The 17132-nt window shown below is 40.4% G+C and overlaps 1 protein-coding gene across 3 annotated transcripts in view; it reads left to right on the top strand.

Moving 5' to 3' along the window:
* GALNT14 (polypeptide N-acetylgalactosaminyltransferase 14) overlaps positions 1-17132 on the top strand; it is an 805599-nt gene that overhangs the window by 167020 nt on the left and 621447 nt on the right. The gene's annotated exons all lie outside the window — the stretch shown is intronic.

The following is a 17132-nucleotide window of genomic DNA, read 5'->3' as shown; positions in this document are numbered from 1 at the left end:
CTCCTATGTACAAGAATATAACTACTATAATACTGCTCCTATGTATAAGAATATAACTACTATAATACTGCTCCTATGTATAAGAATATAACTACTATAATACTGCTCCTATGTATAAGAATATAACTACTATAATACTGCTCCTATGTATAAGAATATAACTACTATAATACTGCTCCCTATGTACAAGAATATAACTACTATAATACTGCCCCCTATGTACAAGAATATAACTACTATAATACTGCCCCCTATGTACAAGAATATAACTACTATAATACTGCTCCTATGTACAAGAATATAACTACTATAATACTGCTCCTATGTACAAGAATATAACTACTATAATACTGCTCCTATGTACAAGAATATAACTACTATAATACTGCCCCCTATGTACAAGAATATAACTACTATAATACTGCCCCCTATGTACAAGAATATAACTACTATAATACTGCTCCTATGTACAAGAATATAACTACTATAATACTGCTCCTATGTATAAGAATATAACTACTATAATACTGCTCCTATGTATAAGAATATAACTACTATAATACTGCTCCTATGTATAAGAATATAACTACTATAATACTGCTCCTATGTATAAGAATATAACTACTATAATACTGCTCCCTATGTACAAGAATATAACTACTATAATACTGCCCCCTATGTACAAGAATATAACTACTATAATACTGCCCCCTATGTACAAGAATATAACTACTATAATACTGCTCCTATGTACAAGAATATAACTACTATAATACTGCTCCTATGTACAAGAATATAACTACTATAATACTGCTCCTATGTATAAGAATATAACTACTATAATACTGCTCCTATGTATAAGAATATAACTACTATAATACTGCTCCTATGTATAAGAATATAACTACTATAATACTGCTCCTATGTATAAGAATATAACTACTATAATACTGCTCCCTATGTACAAGAATATAACTACTATAATACTGCCCCCTATGTACAAGAATATAACTACTATAATACTGCCCCCTATGTACAAGAATATAACTACTATAATACTGCTCCTATGTACAAGAATATAACTACTATAATACTGCTCCTATGTACAAGAATATAACTACTATAATACTGCTCCTATGTACAAGAATATAACTACTATAATACTGCCCCTATGTACAAGAATATAACTACTATAATACTGCTCCTATGCACAAGAATATAACTACTATAATACTGCTCCTATGTACAAGAATATAACTACTATAATACTGCTCCTATGTACAAGAATATAACTACTATAATACTGCTCCTATGTATAAGAATATAACTACTATAATACTGCCTATCGGGAATTTAGAATATGATTTATATAGCCTTATATCGGTATATAAGGGGGATGTTGTTAATTATCTGCGGTTTGTCCCCATTTCTTTTTTATATTCTTTTCTCTTACTGTGATCTGCGCTTGATAATATTATCAGAGAATTATATCACCATTCATATTCTATTTTCCTAATTGCAGATACAAATACAGACAGAGATCGATGCGACAGCCGAGCTCTGACATTCATCATCTCAGACTTGTAGATCCATTTACAAGGGACTGACTCACGGATCATTTTGCCCTCCAGGTAGAAGAAAATCTATAGTACAGTAAATGTTTGGACCAGACAATGACTATAGATCGTGGAATAGCATTGATCTGCATAGTGTGCGAGAGCTGATGGAGATGTGATATCAGCCAGAAAGTATCCACAGAGATCCGTCATATAAAGCCAAATGTATCAATATCTTGTGTGAGAATTGTAATATTTTATCATTCCTAATGCTGTGACCTCCCTGCGATACTTCTGTATCCACAATGTGTCTCATTACGGAATTACCCCAGATCAGAAGGATTCTGTGTAGTATATACCGTATACCTACATGATGTTACCTCTGTGCATAGACTGAGAATTATCCTATAAATGTAAGTGAGGGTGAAGAAGCCCTAATCTGGATAAACATCTTTCTGTAATGTGTAAAATAGGAGAAGAAATGGGTTATCCCCTTTAGAACAGTGTAACGAGCATGTAAAATAACAGTCTCCCAAGTGTATATATATATATATAGTCACAGTAACAAGTCATCGCCACCTGTACTTTGCTGGTATTTGGTTTATAAAACACTAATTTATTCGCTCTTTTTATGTAATTTTTATGGATGTATTAAAGGTTGTGCCGCCGGCTCATTTAAAGTGCCTATTTATGATGTTATCTGCCCGTTTTATACTATATATTTTTATAAGTTAGAATGATCGCTTTATAGTTAGCGCCTTAATTACCATTGTACTGTACCAGAAGAATTTTAGTACTCAATGTCAGGTGGCTGCCCCTTAAGCCAATAAAATATGATGATTTTTTTTATTATTTATGTTTATTTTATAGGAGCACGTTTTTAATATGTTTGCAGTTTAGAAAAAGCGCTCTCTATGAAACTAGTGCACTGTATGATTCTTATTGCAAGGACTAAGGTGGTGCCTGATACATTATTCTCCTTTTAGTTGTCTTTTGACCTAGAATGATAGCTCTGCAGTGAGTAGGACTTCGTTACACTGTATCAGAAGTCAGTAAACTGTATTTTAGTGCTCAGTGTCAGGCAGCTGCCCCTAAAGCTTGGAGTCCTAGCAAGATCATTCCAGGCGAACCATAGTGCAAGGACTAAGGTGGTGCCTGATACATTATTCTCCTTTTAGTTGTCTTTTGACCTAGAATGATAGCTCTACAAATAGTGAGTGTTATACTGTATCAGAAGACAGTAAACTGAATTTTAGTGCTCAGTGTCAGGCAGCTGCCCCTAAAGCTTGGAGTCCTAGAAAGATCACTCCAGGCGAAAGTAGTGCAAGGACAAGTGGTGCTGCCTGAAGCAACGATGGATAAGAGTTGGTGCCTTGCACTCATTCTACCAATAATATATCCATTTTAAAGGTATTTTCTCACAGTTATTGCATATGGATTTCATAATGGGAGACGCACTAAGAAACAACCGTTCCTGGTTTGTAGATTTAGCCCAACCATGTTCTCCCTTGTATTGAGTGGGATTCATGTTATACAACCTTAACCCTGAAACGGACCCCCAAAAATAACATCTGCCACGCCTTCTGATTAAAGATGAGTTTTGTTGAGATGATCCATTATAGGGCCACTGAAATTTCTTTTATGTAATACCGTCACATAACCACTTTGCATATTGAAGATCTCCCTAGATCAGGCAAAGTGCTGTTATTAAAGGGAAAAGGTAAGGCACAAACTGGGTATCGGGGACCTGAAGGTGTCACTAACAATCCTAATACCTAGAGAAAGAAATCTCAGTCCTGCTGCTCCTTCCCCCCTCTCACAGCATCAACTCTCACAATCACTCTAGGGGAGAGATTCTGCAGCTGCATCCCCCTCCTAACGTGGACTGATTTATTGGCTACTGAGAAAAGTTTTGACCATTTATAGTTGGAAAATATAACCTGCTGGACGGCGATTCACAGGACTCTTTCACCATAAAACATATAGAGGTGCTTCTCACAAAATTAGAATATCATCAAAAAGTTAATTTATTTCAGTTTTTCAATACAAAAAGAGAAACTTCTTTATTATATAGAGTCACTACAATCAGAGTGATCTATTTCAAGTGTTTATTTCTGTTGATGTTGATGATTATGGCTTACAGCCAATGAAAACACAAAAGTCATTATCTCAGTAAATTAGAATAATTAACAAAAAACACCTGCAATGGCTTCCTAAGCGTTTAAAAAGGTCCCTTAGTCTGTTTCAGTAGGCTCCACAATCATGGGAAAGACTACTGACATGACAGATGTCCAGAAGGCAGTCATTGACACACTCCACAAGGAGGGTAAGCCACAATTTGGGGGAGATTCACAAGGAGTGGACGGCTGCTGGAGTCATTGCTTCAAGAGCGTCAACACAGAGACGTATCCAGGACATGGGCTACAAGTGTCGCATTCCTTGTGTCAAGCCGCTCATGACCAATAGACAGCGCCAGAAGCGTCTTACCTGGGCCAAAGAGAAAAAGACCTGGACTGCTGCTCAGTGATCCAAGGTGTTGTTTTCAGATGAAAGTAAATTCTGCATTTCATTTGGAGATCAAGGTCCCAGAGTCTGGAGGAAGAGTGGAGAGGCCACAATCCAAGATGCTGGAGGTCTAGTGTGAAGTCTCCACAATCAGTGATGGTTTGGGGAGCCATGTCATCTGCTGGTGTCGGTCCACTGTGTTTTATCAAGACCAAAGTCAGCGCCGCCGTCTACCAGGACATTTTAGAGCCCTTCATGCTTCCCTCTGCCGACAAGCTTTTTGGAGATGGAAATGTCATTCTCCAGCAGGACTTGGCCCCTGTCCACACTGCCAAAAGTACCAATACCTGGTTTACACAACAGTATCACTGTGCTTGATTGGCAGCAAACTCGCCTGACCTTAACCCCATAGAGAATCTATTATAGAGAATCTATGGGGTATTGTCAAGAGGAAGATGAGAGACCCCAGAGCCAACAATGCAGACGAGCTGAAGGCTACTATCAAAGCAACCTGGGCTTCCATAACCCCTCAGCAGTGCCACAGGCTGATCACCTCCATACCACATTGCCGCATTGATGCAGTAATTGATGCAAAAGGAGCCCGACCAAGTATTGAGGGCATTTACTGACCATACATTTCAGTAGGACAACATTTCGAATTTTAAAATAATTTCTCAAGCTGTTGTTATAAAGTATTCTAATTTACTGAGATAATGACTTTTGTGTTTTCATTGGCTGTAAGCCGTAATCATCAACATTAACAGAAATAAACACGTGAAATAGATCCCTCTGTGTGTAATGACTCTATATAATATAGGAGTTTCACTTTTTGTTTTGAAGAACTGAAATAAATGAACTTTTTGATGATATTCTAATTTAGTGAGATGCACCTGTATTACATTCTTATGACTCCGTGAGTGACTACTCATCGCTGCTTCATTTCTACTTTTAGTTGAATGTCCTTGACAGATTTCGAATGAAGTTTTATGAATCGTCATTGCGCAGTAGTCTTACATCACATCAGACTTTCTTTCAAATTATTTTTGTATCTTTTTAATCCTTCAGTCCCTCGCCATAATGTATTTTTGAAAAAAGTCAATCTCAAAAAGAAAAAACCAACAATCATTGTTTCATTTTTTTTAAATAGTTTGACCTGCAAGAATAAAGTTTTTTTATTATTTTTTTATTATTTACGGCAAATGAAAAAAACGACACAGAAATCCGTGGTGGAGATGCTGTTTTTTTTTTTTTGCATCTCACTCCTACAAATAATAATAAAAAAAAAAAACACTTTATTGATATTGCTTTTTTAATACCGACCCTAAGGCTACATTCCCACTATGAGCTTTTGGTGAGTTTTTAATGTTGCATGCTTTTTTGCACCATTTCTGCACCTTTTAAGTCAAATAGGTTACTTACATTTTTTTCTAGAATACTCAGCGGAAAAAAATCACCAAAAACTCATCGTGGGAATGTAGCCTTAGACTTTCCAGATTTCACAGTACATACTGCATACATTACTAATAGATCTCTTAGACCTGATGATGCTGATGGACTTACTGTCAGAATGGACGTATAATCCTAAAACTAAACTAAGCATTTTATGAGGCCGACTAGAGCTCATTTTAATATTGAGCAGGAAAACTTTCAATGATTATTATACAATTATTCTGATATGGATTTTAATGGTAATTTTACCAGCTTCATTGGGTCTAAGGATCTGTTCACATGTCCAGGTGTCATATGTTTGTAATGAATCCATCCAGCAGCTAAAAAACAAAATGGAGCCAAAACGGATGGAAAATGGAAATCTTCCGTTATGTTTCCTGTAGACTTCAATGTGCCTCAAAAAAAACAGATCCATTTGCTCTCATTCTTTTGGCCAGACAGAAAAGCTAAAGCTTCCGCTCTCCATCCAGCTAGAAAAAACTAAAAAACAGATGGCAGCTGGACAGGAGGCAAAGGAAAGATGTTTTGTGGCACTTCCGATCCCATTTAAATGAATGGAGCCAGGACTGGATTCATTTTTATGATCCCAAAACGGATCCAAAAAACAAAAATCACTACTGATCATGTGAACTAAGCCTGAGAAAACTGAAGTGTCCCATGCCATGAACCTGAACAATAGGGGCCCTATGCTGCTGCCTACTCTGCCTAAACCTCATCCAGGAAGAAAGCCAAAATCCCCCAAATAAAAAAATAAAAAAGTGCCACGCTCCTTCAGCTTCCAACATCTTCACCGTGACATTTCCTTGTAATTTTAGTGATTTTTGTCATTCTCCTTCAGTTTTCACCAGGAGAATCTGTCACATCAGATATTTAAAGTTCCACCGATCCTTTATGTACTTTATTGCATGTAACTTTGTGGTTTATGCCCCTTTAAATATTACTTCTAGATAACTTTACTTAACCATGAAATATCGCTTCACTTGTTTGCTTTTTTTCTTACAAATGAAAGTCAATTAGTGACTGACCCGGGACAACGTCGTCTGAGATCTTTAGCAGAGCCTCTCCCAGCGCACGAGAGCGACCTGCGGCGGCGACTCCTGCTCCGGCGGCGATTGCCGTTGTTTGCAGAAGGTTTAATTATTTTTCCGTAAGAAATATTTGAAGCTTAAAGCGTCCCTCCGGGTAACATGAAGCTTACTCAGGGCTGCGGGCGGAAACTTCTGCTGGGATATTGTGCACCCAGAGATTAACTCCGCGATGTCCTCCCGCCATTAATGACCCAATGCAACAATTTCTATTGCTGGTTTAATGGCTACAACTCATTTTTATTCTTTTTTGCTTTTTCTATTTCTATATGTATACTTTCTGATTTTCCTCAAAACTCCAGGTGAAAAAAGATGATCTCCTGGACTAACAAATGGAATGGCAAAAGTCTCAGGTGCCGGTGTACATGGTATTCCAATAAAGGGGTATACGCATCTGGTAAAATTGCAAAGTGCATTTGCCTCTGATTAAAATTCCTCCTCATTCTCAAATAATGGGGAGATTTTTAATTTTGTCTGCTACTCATTTCCTAGGTTACTGGCCACCTCTACAGGGTATCAGAGGTGGCCAGTCTTCTAGGCAAGGAGCGCAGGTTTGCAAACTCTTTGCTTTAGAGCTTTCTAGCTCTGCATTGCAGCCAGCCAGATTGCTGGATCAAATCAGCTTCAATCCTTTTCTGCGTTCCTCTGATGTTCCAGAGGCTAAGCTGATTTGCAACATGGGAGAGCTCAGTTTGGGCCATGGGCAGAATAAAGTCGTTGTTCTGTATGTAGTGAGCCCCCCTAGTGGTGACTGTATAAATCTGTATGTAGTGAGCTCCCCCTAGTGGTGGCTGTATAAATCTGTATGTAGTGAGCTCCCCCTAGTGGTGGCTGTATAAATCTGTATGTAGTGAGCTCCTCCTAGTGGTGGCTGTATAAATCTGTATGTAGTGAGCTCCCCCTAGTGGTGGCTGTATAAATCTGTATGTAGTGAGCTCCCCCTAGTGGTGGCTGTATAAATCTGTATGTAGTGAGCCCCCCTAGTGGTGGCTGTATAAATATGTATGTAGTGAGCTCCTCCTAGTGGTGACTGTATAAATCTGTATGTAGTGAGCTCCTCCTAGTGGTGACTGTATAAATCTGTATGTAGTGAGCCCCCCTAGTGGTGGCTGTATAAATATGTATGTAGTGAGCTCCTCCTAGTGGTGACTGTATAAATCTGTATGTAGTGAGCTCCTCCTAGTGGTGACTGTATAAATCTGTATGTAGTGAGCTCCTCCTAGTGGTGACTGTATAAATCTGTATGTAGTGAGCTCCTCCTAGTGGTGACTGTATAAATCTGTATGTAGTGAGCTCATCCTAGTGGTGACTGTATAAATCTGTATGTAGTGAGCTCCTCCTAGCGGTGGCTGTATAAATATGTATGCAGTGAGCTCCCCCTAGTGGTGACCGTATAAATCTGTATGTAGCGAGCTCCCCGTAGTGGGGGCTGTATACATCTGTATGCAGTGAGCTCCCCCTAGTGGTGGCTGTATAAATCCGTATGTAGTGAGCTCCCCCTAGTGGTGGCTGTATAAATCTGTATGTAGTGAGCTCCTCCTAGTGGTGGCTGTATAAATCTGTATGTAGTGAGCTCCTCCTAGTGGTGGCTGTATAAATCTGTATGTAGTGAGCTCCCCCTAGTGGTGGCTGTATACATCTATATGTAGTGAACTCTTTTATTATAAAAATACAAAACTTACAGTCAATAAATAGCAAAAATCCAAACGCCAGCAAAAGCAAAAAGTCTGAGTCCAGCATTACCCCCCCTTGCCAAAGCAACCCCCATCTGTATGTAGTGATCTTCCACTAGTGGTGGCTGTATAAATCTGTATGTAGTGAGCCCCCCTAGTGGTGGCTGTATAAATCTGTATGCAGTGAGCTCCCCCTAGTGGTGGCTGTATAAATCTGTATGCAGTGAGCTCCCCCTAGTGGTGGCTGTATAAATCTGTATGCAGTGAGCTTCCCCTAGTGGTGGCTGTATAAATCAGTATGTAATGAGCTCCCTCTAGTGGTGACTGTATAAATCTGTATACAGTGAGCTCCCTCTAGTGGTGGCTGTATAAATCTGTATGTAGCCAGCTCCCTCTAGTGGTGGCTGTATAAATCGGTATGTAGTGAACTCCCCCTAGTGGTGGCTGTAAAGGCCCCAATACACATTAGACTGGCGTCAGCTGAACGTGGGGCTCCCGACTGTTCCCCTGCAGATAACATTGAAGAGATAGCAAACAATTAGTTGAACCATCGCTTGGCTGACAGCCATCTATTGGGTGTGGGGGCTCTTAGACCCAATTGCTTTATTAAATGTCCGTGTTCTCTACCTCTTATAAAGAAGAGACAATTTTCCATTGTTTATATGAAGCAAATAATAAGCTAATTGATTGACGGCCTGTAGATTACTGATTGACATACAATCTGTCATGGTGGCGTCCCCAGAGGATTGAGTTAGCCATGTTAATTATTGGGCTCTTAATGGATATAATGTGCAGTTATGGTTATTAATGGGACGAGGTGTCTCATTTTATTACATAGAGCGAATTCTGGGATTTTCCCTGGGGTTCTTGCTTATCTCACCATTGTACATTGGAGCACAGCTGCTGATGGACACCACAGTCCTCCGACAGCTCCTTACAGATGGACAAGTCAGGTGAGGAAGATAATAGCACCCCCAAACTTAGCCCCTTTAAAACTCATACTAGCACTGGACCTATTAGTAGTTCAGTGCCTGAGAAAATAACTTTTACATCATATGCAAACAAGGGGACTTTTGTGCAATCTCGGCACACCGTTACACCTCCTTAATTTCCATTTTGGGGACGTCCCCCACTTCTGATTGAGCGTGCTTTTTTAGAGCGCGCACTGCCTATAGTCAGTCGGTGTAAGGCTACATGCACAGACAGGGCCGCGGGCAGTTCTCCTCCCTGGCTCTTTGCTGATGCGAGTGCTGTCAATCAGGAGAAAGGAGCCCCAAACCTACAAAACTAGGGGGGTAAGGGTGCATCAAACTCTTGGCCATGCCAAGTGTGAATCAAAGCCCCCTCATTTGCATACAAATTAAAAGTTCTATTCTCTGCCACTGAACCAGTAATAGGTAAAGCGCTGTATGATTATTTATAGGGGGCTGATCTCAGGGATATATAGTTTTCCAAGGTTTGATGCAAAACTTTCACCAAAAAGTTATGTATAGCCCATAGAGAAAGCTTGTGAGTCATGAGGTTGTGCAGGAGCGGTGAGCCAGCAGCTGTTTTCCTGAGTGCTATTTATGCGCTTCCAACAATCATGTCATAGCCAGGAGCAAGGAAGGAGCAGGACCCATATTAGCAGGCTCAGATCAGCTCTGCTGTGCAGGCACGAAGCTGCATTTACCCTGTAACTGGGGCTAATAGGTTAATCCCAGTTACAGGGGAAATGATTTGTGTACGTATATAATTAAATATTGTCATGCCCCCAAAAGTCTTTTATGAGCTTTTGGGGGGCACAATGTGTGAAATAAAAAAATAAATAAATGAAAGTAAAATATAGAAAGAAAGCTGCTGTCTATCCAAATTACTGTTTGTAGCCCCACCTCCATCAAAAGAAAAAAGTGTCTGATAAATAAAAATTGTTACTGAAAGAGCAATACTATTTAAAATGTATTTTAATGGTCCCTTGTGGTCAGAAAATAAATGGGAAAAAAGACACATATTCCTTTTTTTCTTTACTTTTATCCCCAAGATCGGCAAAAAAATAAAATAAAAGAATATAAAAATCAGACAGCCATGAAAAAAGAGATATGTTTTTTTGAATATCTGATTAAGATTCTTCTTTTTTTTTAAACCTCTTAAAACCAGTTGTACAAAACTACAAAAATGTACTTGGTCTGGTTTTTATTTGGTTAAGCTCTGCTTCATCTGCTCAATCATTTTAGGAAGCCTGTGAGTCCTTCTTAAGTGGTCTGGGGAAGCAGGACTCACAGGCTTTCTTTATAAGTGGTTGGGAAAAGCAGGACTCACAGGTTTTCTTTTACAAGTGGTCGGGGAAAGCAGGAGTCACAGGCTTTCTTTATAAGTAGTCGGGGAAAGCAGGACTCCCAGGTTTTCTTTATAAGTGGTCGGGGGAAGCAGGACTCACAGGCTTTCTTTATAAGTGGTCGGGGAAAGCAGGACTCCCAGGTTTTCTTTATAAGTGGTCGGGGGAAGCAGGACTCACAGGCTTTCTTTTACAAGTGGTCGGGGAAAGCAGGACTTGCCAGGTTTCTTTTACAAGTGGCTGTAGGAAGCAGGACTCACAGGCTTTCTTTTACAAGTGGTCGGGGAAAGCAGGACTTGCCAGGTTTCTTTTACAAGTGGCTGTAGGAAGCAGGACTCACAGGCTTTCTTTTACAAGTGGTCGGGGAAAGCAGGACTTGCCAGGTTTCTTTTACAAGTGGCTGTAGGAAGCAGGACTCACAGGCTTTTTTATAAATGGTCAAGGGAAGCAGGACTCACAGGCTCTCTTTAAGTGGTTGGGGGAAGCAGGACTCACAGGCTTTCTTAATAAGGAGGTGGGGGAAGAGGGATACAAAGGCTTTCTCTGTGGGTGAGCGGTGAAAGCAGGACTATCAGACTTTATTTAGGAGTCCTGGAAGCGGTTATAAAACTTATAGCATGAAAATATTAGATGGCATAATAGAAAACTGTCTATCCTGGAGCTCAGCATCTCTCTCAGCCGTTTCAAGCTCTACATACATGACATTGGGCGACCCCTTTAGGATGAGTATATTTAGCTATAGTCAGTAACACCTTTAATATAACTATTTTTTTCCACTTTAAGTTAGTCCTGCGCTCGGCCAGTGCTTCTGACCACAATCTATGGCGGTTATTTGCCTTGTATATTCAGCCACCGCTGACCCGCCGCATTTCTTTAATTAACCTTCATGGTGTAACGACGTCCAGTGAAGCTGTTTGGGGCTTGATAAGTCGGCTTTGAGTCGCACCCTCAGAATTCCCTGCAAATATTTATATCAATAGCTTTGTGCATCTAAATGTCCGCTGTGTAATAGGATTTTTAAGCAATCTCCTAGTGAAGGGGCGATTTCAGCCGGCTAAATTCCTATAGATATTCTTTATTGCTGCCTGTGAAAAACGTTATTAAAATAGTATTTCTGTGGAATGAATTTCATCCAGTGACCTTCCTTATAAAGGATCCAAGGGCCTTGGAATTATTAGTTGCCTGAAGAATCCTGAATGCTAAGAGATGCACCAGGGTTTTGCTGCAGGCAGGTTCGATATAGGAATCAGCGCATTGTAGAGAGTGGCCCATGGTGGGGAGGGAAGGCTCAGTGACCATTCAATTTTCTAACAAACTTTGTGCCCACAGGAAGAGAGAGACAGTATGATCTGTGCCTACATTATTTATTGGGAAAGACAGGGAGGCAGTACTATCTGTGCCTACATCATTTATAGGGAAGGACAGGGAGGCAGTACTATCTGTGCCTACATCATTTATAGGGAAGGACAGGGAGGCAGTACTATTTGTGCCTACATTTACACTGTGTGCAGAATTATTAGGCAAGTTGTATTTTAGAGGATTATTTTTATTATTGATCAACAACTATGTATTCAATCAACCCAAAAGACTCATAAATATCCAAGCTTAATATTTTTGGAAGTTGGAGTGTTTTTTTTTTAGATTTGGCTATCTTAGGAGGATATCTGTTTGTGCAGGTAACTATTACTGTGCAGAATTATTAGGCAACTTAATAAAAACCAAATATAATCCCATCTCACATGTTTATTTTCACCGGGTAAACCAATATCAGTGCACAAAATTTAGAAATAAACATTTCTGACATGCAAAAACAAAAACCCCAAAAATTAGTGATTAGTATAGGCACCTTTCTTTATGATGACACTCAACAGCCTTCCATCCATAGATTGTCAGTTGCTTGATCTGTTTTCGATCAACATTGCGTGCAGCAGCCACCACAGCCTCCCAGACACTGTTCCCAGAGGTGTACTGTTTTCCCTCCCTGTAGATCTCACATTTTATGATGGACCACAGGTTCTCTATGGGGTTCAGATCAGTTGAACAAGGGGGCCATGTCATTATTTTTTCTTCTTTTAGACCTTTACTGGCCAGCCACGCTGTAGAGTAGTTCGATGCATGTGATGGAGCATTGTCCTACATGAAAATCATGTTTTTCTTGAACGATACTGACTTCTTACTTACCACTGCTTGAAGAAGTTGTCTTCCAGAAACTGGCAGTAGGTCTGGGAGTTGAGCTTCACTCCATCCTCAACCCGAAAAGGTCCCACAAGTTCATCTTTGATGATACCAGCCCATACCAGTAGCCCACCTCCACCTTGCTGGCGTCTGAGTAGGAGTGGAGCTCTCTGACCTTTACTGATCCAGCCTCTGGTCCATCCATCGGGCCCATCAAGAGTCACTCTCATTTCATCAGTCCATAAAACCTTTGAAAAATCAGTCTTAAGATATTTCTTGGCCCATTCTTGACGTTTTATCTTATGTTTCTTGTTCAAAGGTGGTCGTTTTTCAGCCTTCCTTACCTTGGCCATGTCCCTGAGTATCGCACACCTTGTGCTTTTTGATACTCCAGTAACGTTGCAGCTCTGAAATATGGCAAAACTGGTGGTGAATGGCATCTTGGCAGCTTCACGCTTGATTTTCCCTGATTCATAGGCAGTTATTTTGCTCCTTTTTTGGCCAACACGCTTCTTGCGACCCTGTTGGCTATTTGCCATGAAACACTTGATTGTTCGGTGATCACGCTTCAAAAGTTTGGAAATTTCTAGACTGCTGCATCCCTCTGCAAGACATCTCACAATTTTGGACTTTTCAGAGCCCGTCAAATCTCTCTTCTGACCCATTTTGCCAAAGGAAAGGAAGTTGCCTAATAATTAAGCACACCTTATATAGGGTGTTGATGTCATTAGTCAACACCCCTCCTCATTACAGAGATGCACATCACCAGATTTACTTAATTGGTGATTGGCTCTCAAGTCTATGCAGCTTGGAGTAGGACAACATGTATAAAAAGCATCATGTGATCAAAGTACTCATTTGCCCAATAATTCTGCACACGTTGTTTGGTGAAAGGCAGTAAGCTAGTACTATCTGTACTCTCTGCTAACATTATTTATAGGGAAAAACAGGAAGCCAGTACTATATGTGCTTACATTATTTATAGGGAACGACAGGAAGCCAGTACTATCTGTACCTAGATTTATAGGGAAAGGCGGGAAGCCAGTACTATCTGTACTCTGTGCCTACATAATTTATAGGGAACAACAGGAAGCCAGTACTATCTGTGCCTACATAATTTATAGGGAACGACAGAAAGCCAGTACTATCTGTACCTAGATTTATAGTGAACGACAGGAAGCCAGTACTATCTGTACCTACATTTATAGTGAACGACAGGAAGCCAGTACTATCTGTGCCTACATTTATAGGGAAATGCGGGAAGCCAGTACTATCTGTACTCTGTGCTTACATCATATATAGGGAAAGACAGGGAGCCAGTACTATATGTGCTTACATTAATATACTGCTAATGGGAACAGAATCCATATAATGTAAGCACAGATAGTACTGGCTCCCTGTCTTTCCCTATAAATTATGTAAGCACAGAGTACAGATAGTACTGGCTTCCCGCCTTTCCCTATAAATGTAAGCACAGATCATCCCAACTTAGGGCTCTAATATACTGCTAATGGCAACAGAGTCCATATAGAGCCCTAAGTTAGGATGATCTGTGCGTATATTTATAGGGAAAGGCAGGAAGCCAGTACTATCTGTACTCTGTGCTTACATAATTTATAGGGAAAGACAGGGAGCCAGTACTATCTGTGCTTACATTATTTATAGGGAAAGACAGGGAGGCAGTACTATCTGTCCCTACATAATTTATAGGGAAAGACAGGAAGCCAGTACTATCTGTGCCTACATAATTTATAGGGAACGACAGGAAGCAAGTACTATCTGTGCCTACATTTATAGTGAACGACAGGAAGCCAGTACTATCTGTGCCTACAATTATAGGGAAAGGCGGGAAGCCAGTACTATCTGTACTCTGTGCTTACATCATTTATAGGGAAAGACAGGGAGCCAGTACTATCTGTGCTTACATTATATGGACTCTGTTCCCATTAGCAGTATATTAGAGCCCTAAGTTAGGATGATCTATTACTATGGATCCTAATGACTATGAACTACGTGGCAACATCTAAAAATGTCGGAACCTAGACAGAAACTATGTGATGCGTATGTGAACACAGCCGTACTGGGAGAGAGGGGGGCCGCTGTTTCTGTGCCCACATTATATTTTCACTCCAGTATGGACGTGGGAGCGGCTGTGACCACCTGCTGTCATTTCCATATTTATGAATGACATTATAGTGTGTGACGTTTGTGAACACCACCACGCTTAAACTTTGGGTACAGACCAGCAGTGTAGAGCGCTGGCAGACATGTGTGATCTGGGGGCTTTACCTTTTATATGATAATCCCTGGATGCATGAAAGTGACCTGCTCTTCCACCTCCGGGTGATTCCGGGCTTCTCCTTACTTATACATTCTGCTCCCGGGGATTCTTCCATATTTTCTTTTTCATACCGTTCTTTTATGTGTAGAATTTTCTTTGCACTGAGAAGTTTCTCGGCTGAAATGTCAGCTCTGAATATATCAGGAGCTATAATTACACGGGTCAGAATAGTCACTGGATCGCACCTGACATTTACGGGCCTTCATATTGTATGGTAATTTTTAATGGCAGTGACTGGTTCATTCATGCGTCGCGCGCTCCGCCGAGTGTTTGCCTCTAATTACACAAATGTTACATCAAACAAGTAATTATGTTCACTTGATTTTTTTTTTTCTTATTTTTTCTTTCTTTGTGTCGAGAAGTAAAAATACACTGACTAATTTATCAGCGTGTCTGCAAACCATCGACAATGAATTATTGTGTTTAACTAAATGTCGTGTGAGCGCGGAGATCGGGGGGAGTTTGTTTTTATAATGTCATTTATCGAAATTAATTACGGATTTGATGGAATTATTAACCAGTCACAGAAGTGACATATTTAGATGACAGATGAAAATTCAATGTGATTGTCAAGGGTCCTTTTCCCAATCTATGAAGATGGAGCCGCTTAAAGGGGTTTTCCAAGTTAAGAAAATCATTTTCGTTTACATATGGAGACATTTTGAGTTAGAGGTTTTCCGCTAGAAGTGTATACTTACCTCCCGGACCAGCGCCGCTCCTGTGCAGATGGACCCTTATAACAAGTAAGGATTGGACCAAAATGGAGAACTCTATAAAATTATTTTTAGCCGAGGAGTTCTCGAATAGATAGGTTTCTGGTCAACTATTGTTATGGGGTTATAAAGGGAGCCAAAGTATTGGGCGACGTCCATGGAGACCTCCAGGAAATTCCAGAACATTGTGTACTAAGTGACTACAACTTTGGGGCTTGGGTGAGCACATTCTCTCTTGGAGGGTCACTTTAAAGGGGTTGTCCCATAAAAATACCCATGTCCATATTCTCTATTAGAATTTGTAGCTGTTAAAGAGGGGTGTCCTTTGCTCCTGACCTACTTTCGTAATATGGAGAAGATAAAAATTAATTAGTAGTGGCTATATGCAATTAGTCTCTTCTCCGAGAAAGAGAGCAGGGTGTCTACTGCCCCCTGTTGAAAGTAGCAATATTAGAAGTCAATGTTGACCCTTTAAAGAACCTTCCCACCAGACTTAGAATGTATAAAGTCAGAATCCCTTCCAAAAGGTAAAGACCTCAATTTGAAGACACCTGTTTCAGGGTTCTTGCCCCTCATCAATGCATTGTAGGAAACCTTATATGGGAGGTCTAAGGGGTAAAGTTTCTCCTTAAGAAGACCGCCAAGCTGGCATAGGGAAACATGACCTCTTTACAGAAAGAGAGAGAGTGGTCTCTAATGCCCCCTATTCAATATTGGAAGTAAATGTTGACCCTTTGAAGCAGTGTTCCCCAACTCCAGTCCTCAAGGCCCACCAACAGGTCATGTTTTCAGGATTTCCTTAGTATTGCACAGGTGATGGAATTATTGTCTGTGCAGGTGATGTAATTATCACCTAGCCAATACTAAGGAAATCCTAAAAACATGATTTGTTGGTGGGCCTTGAGGACTGGAGTTGGGGAACCCTGCTTTAAAGAGCCTTCCCCCCAGACTTAGGATATAAAGTCGGAATCCTTTCCAAAAGGGAAAGACCTCATTTGCAGACCCCTGTTTCAGGGCTTTTGCCCCTTGTCAGTACATAGTAGGAGACCTTCAATGGGAAGTCTAAGGGGTAAAGTGTTTCCTTAAGAAGACCGCCAAGCTAGCATAGGGAAACATGACCTCTCCACAAAGAGAGCGAGAACAAGGTTTCCAATGATACATGTTAGAACCAGTAATTAGAGATGAACGAAGCGAGTCACAGGACCCTGGTCCAGCGGCCACTTAAGAATTCCTTGGACGCCAGACAGAAGCCCTACAAACTGCCCCCTATCTCCCGGCATTTTCAGCTTTTTATTAGCCGACTCAGTGCAATATTGAGTGT

Source organism: Phyllobates terribilis, unplaced genomic scaffold, assembly GCF_046119375.1.
Source record: "Phyllobates terribilis strain yellow unplaced genomic scaffold, ASM4611937v1 Scaffold_3__8_contigs__length_932513732, whole genome shotgun sequence".
Taxonomy (NCBI): Eukaryota; Metazoa; Chordata; class Amphibia; order Anura; family Dendrobatidae; genus Phyllobates; species Phyllobates terribilis.
The sequence above is the reverse complement of the archived record's forward strand: the minus strand, read 5'-3'. Positions and strand labels throughout refer to the sequence as shown.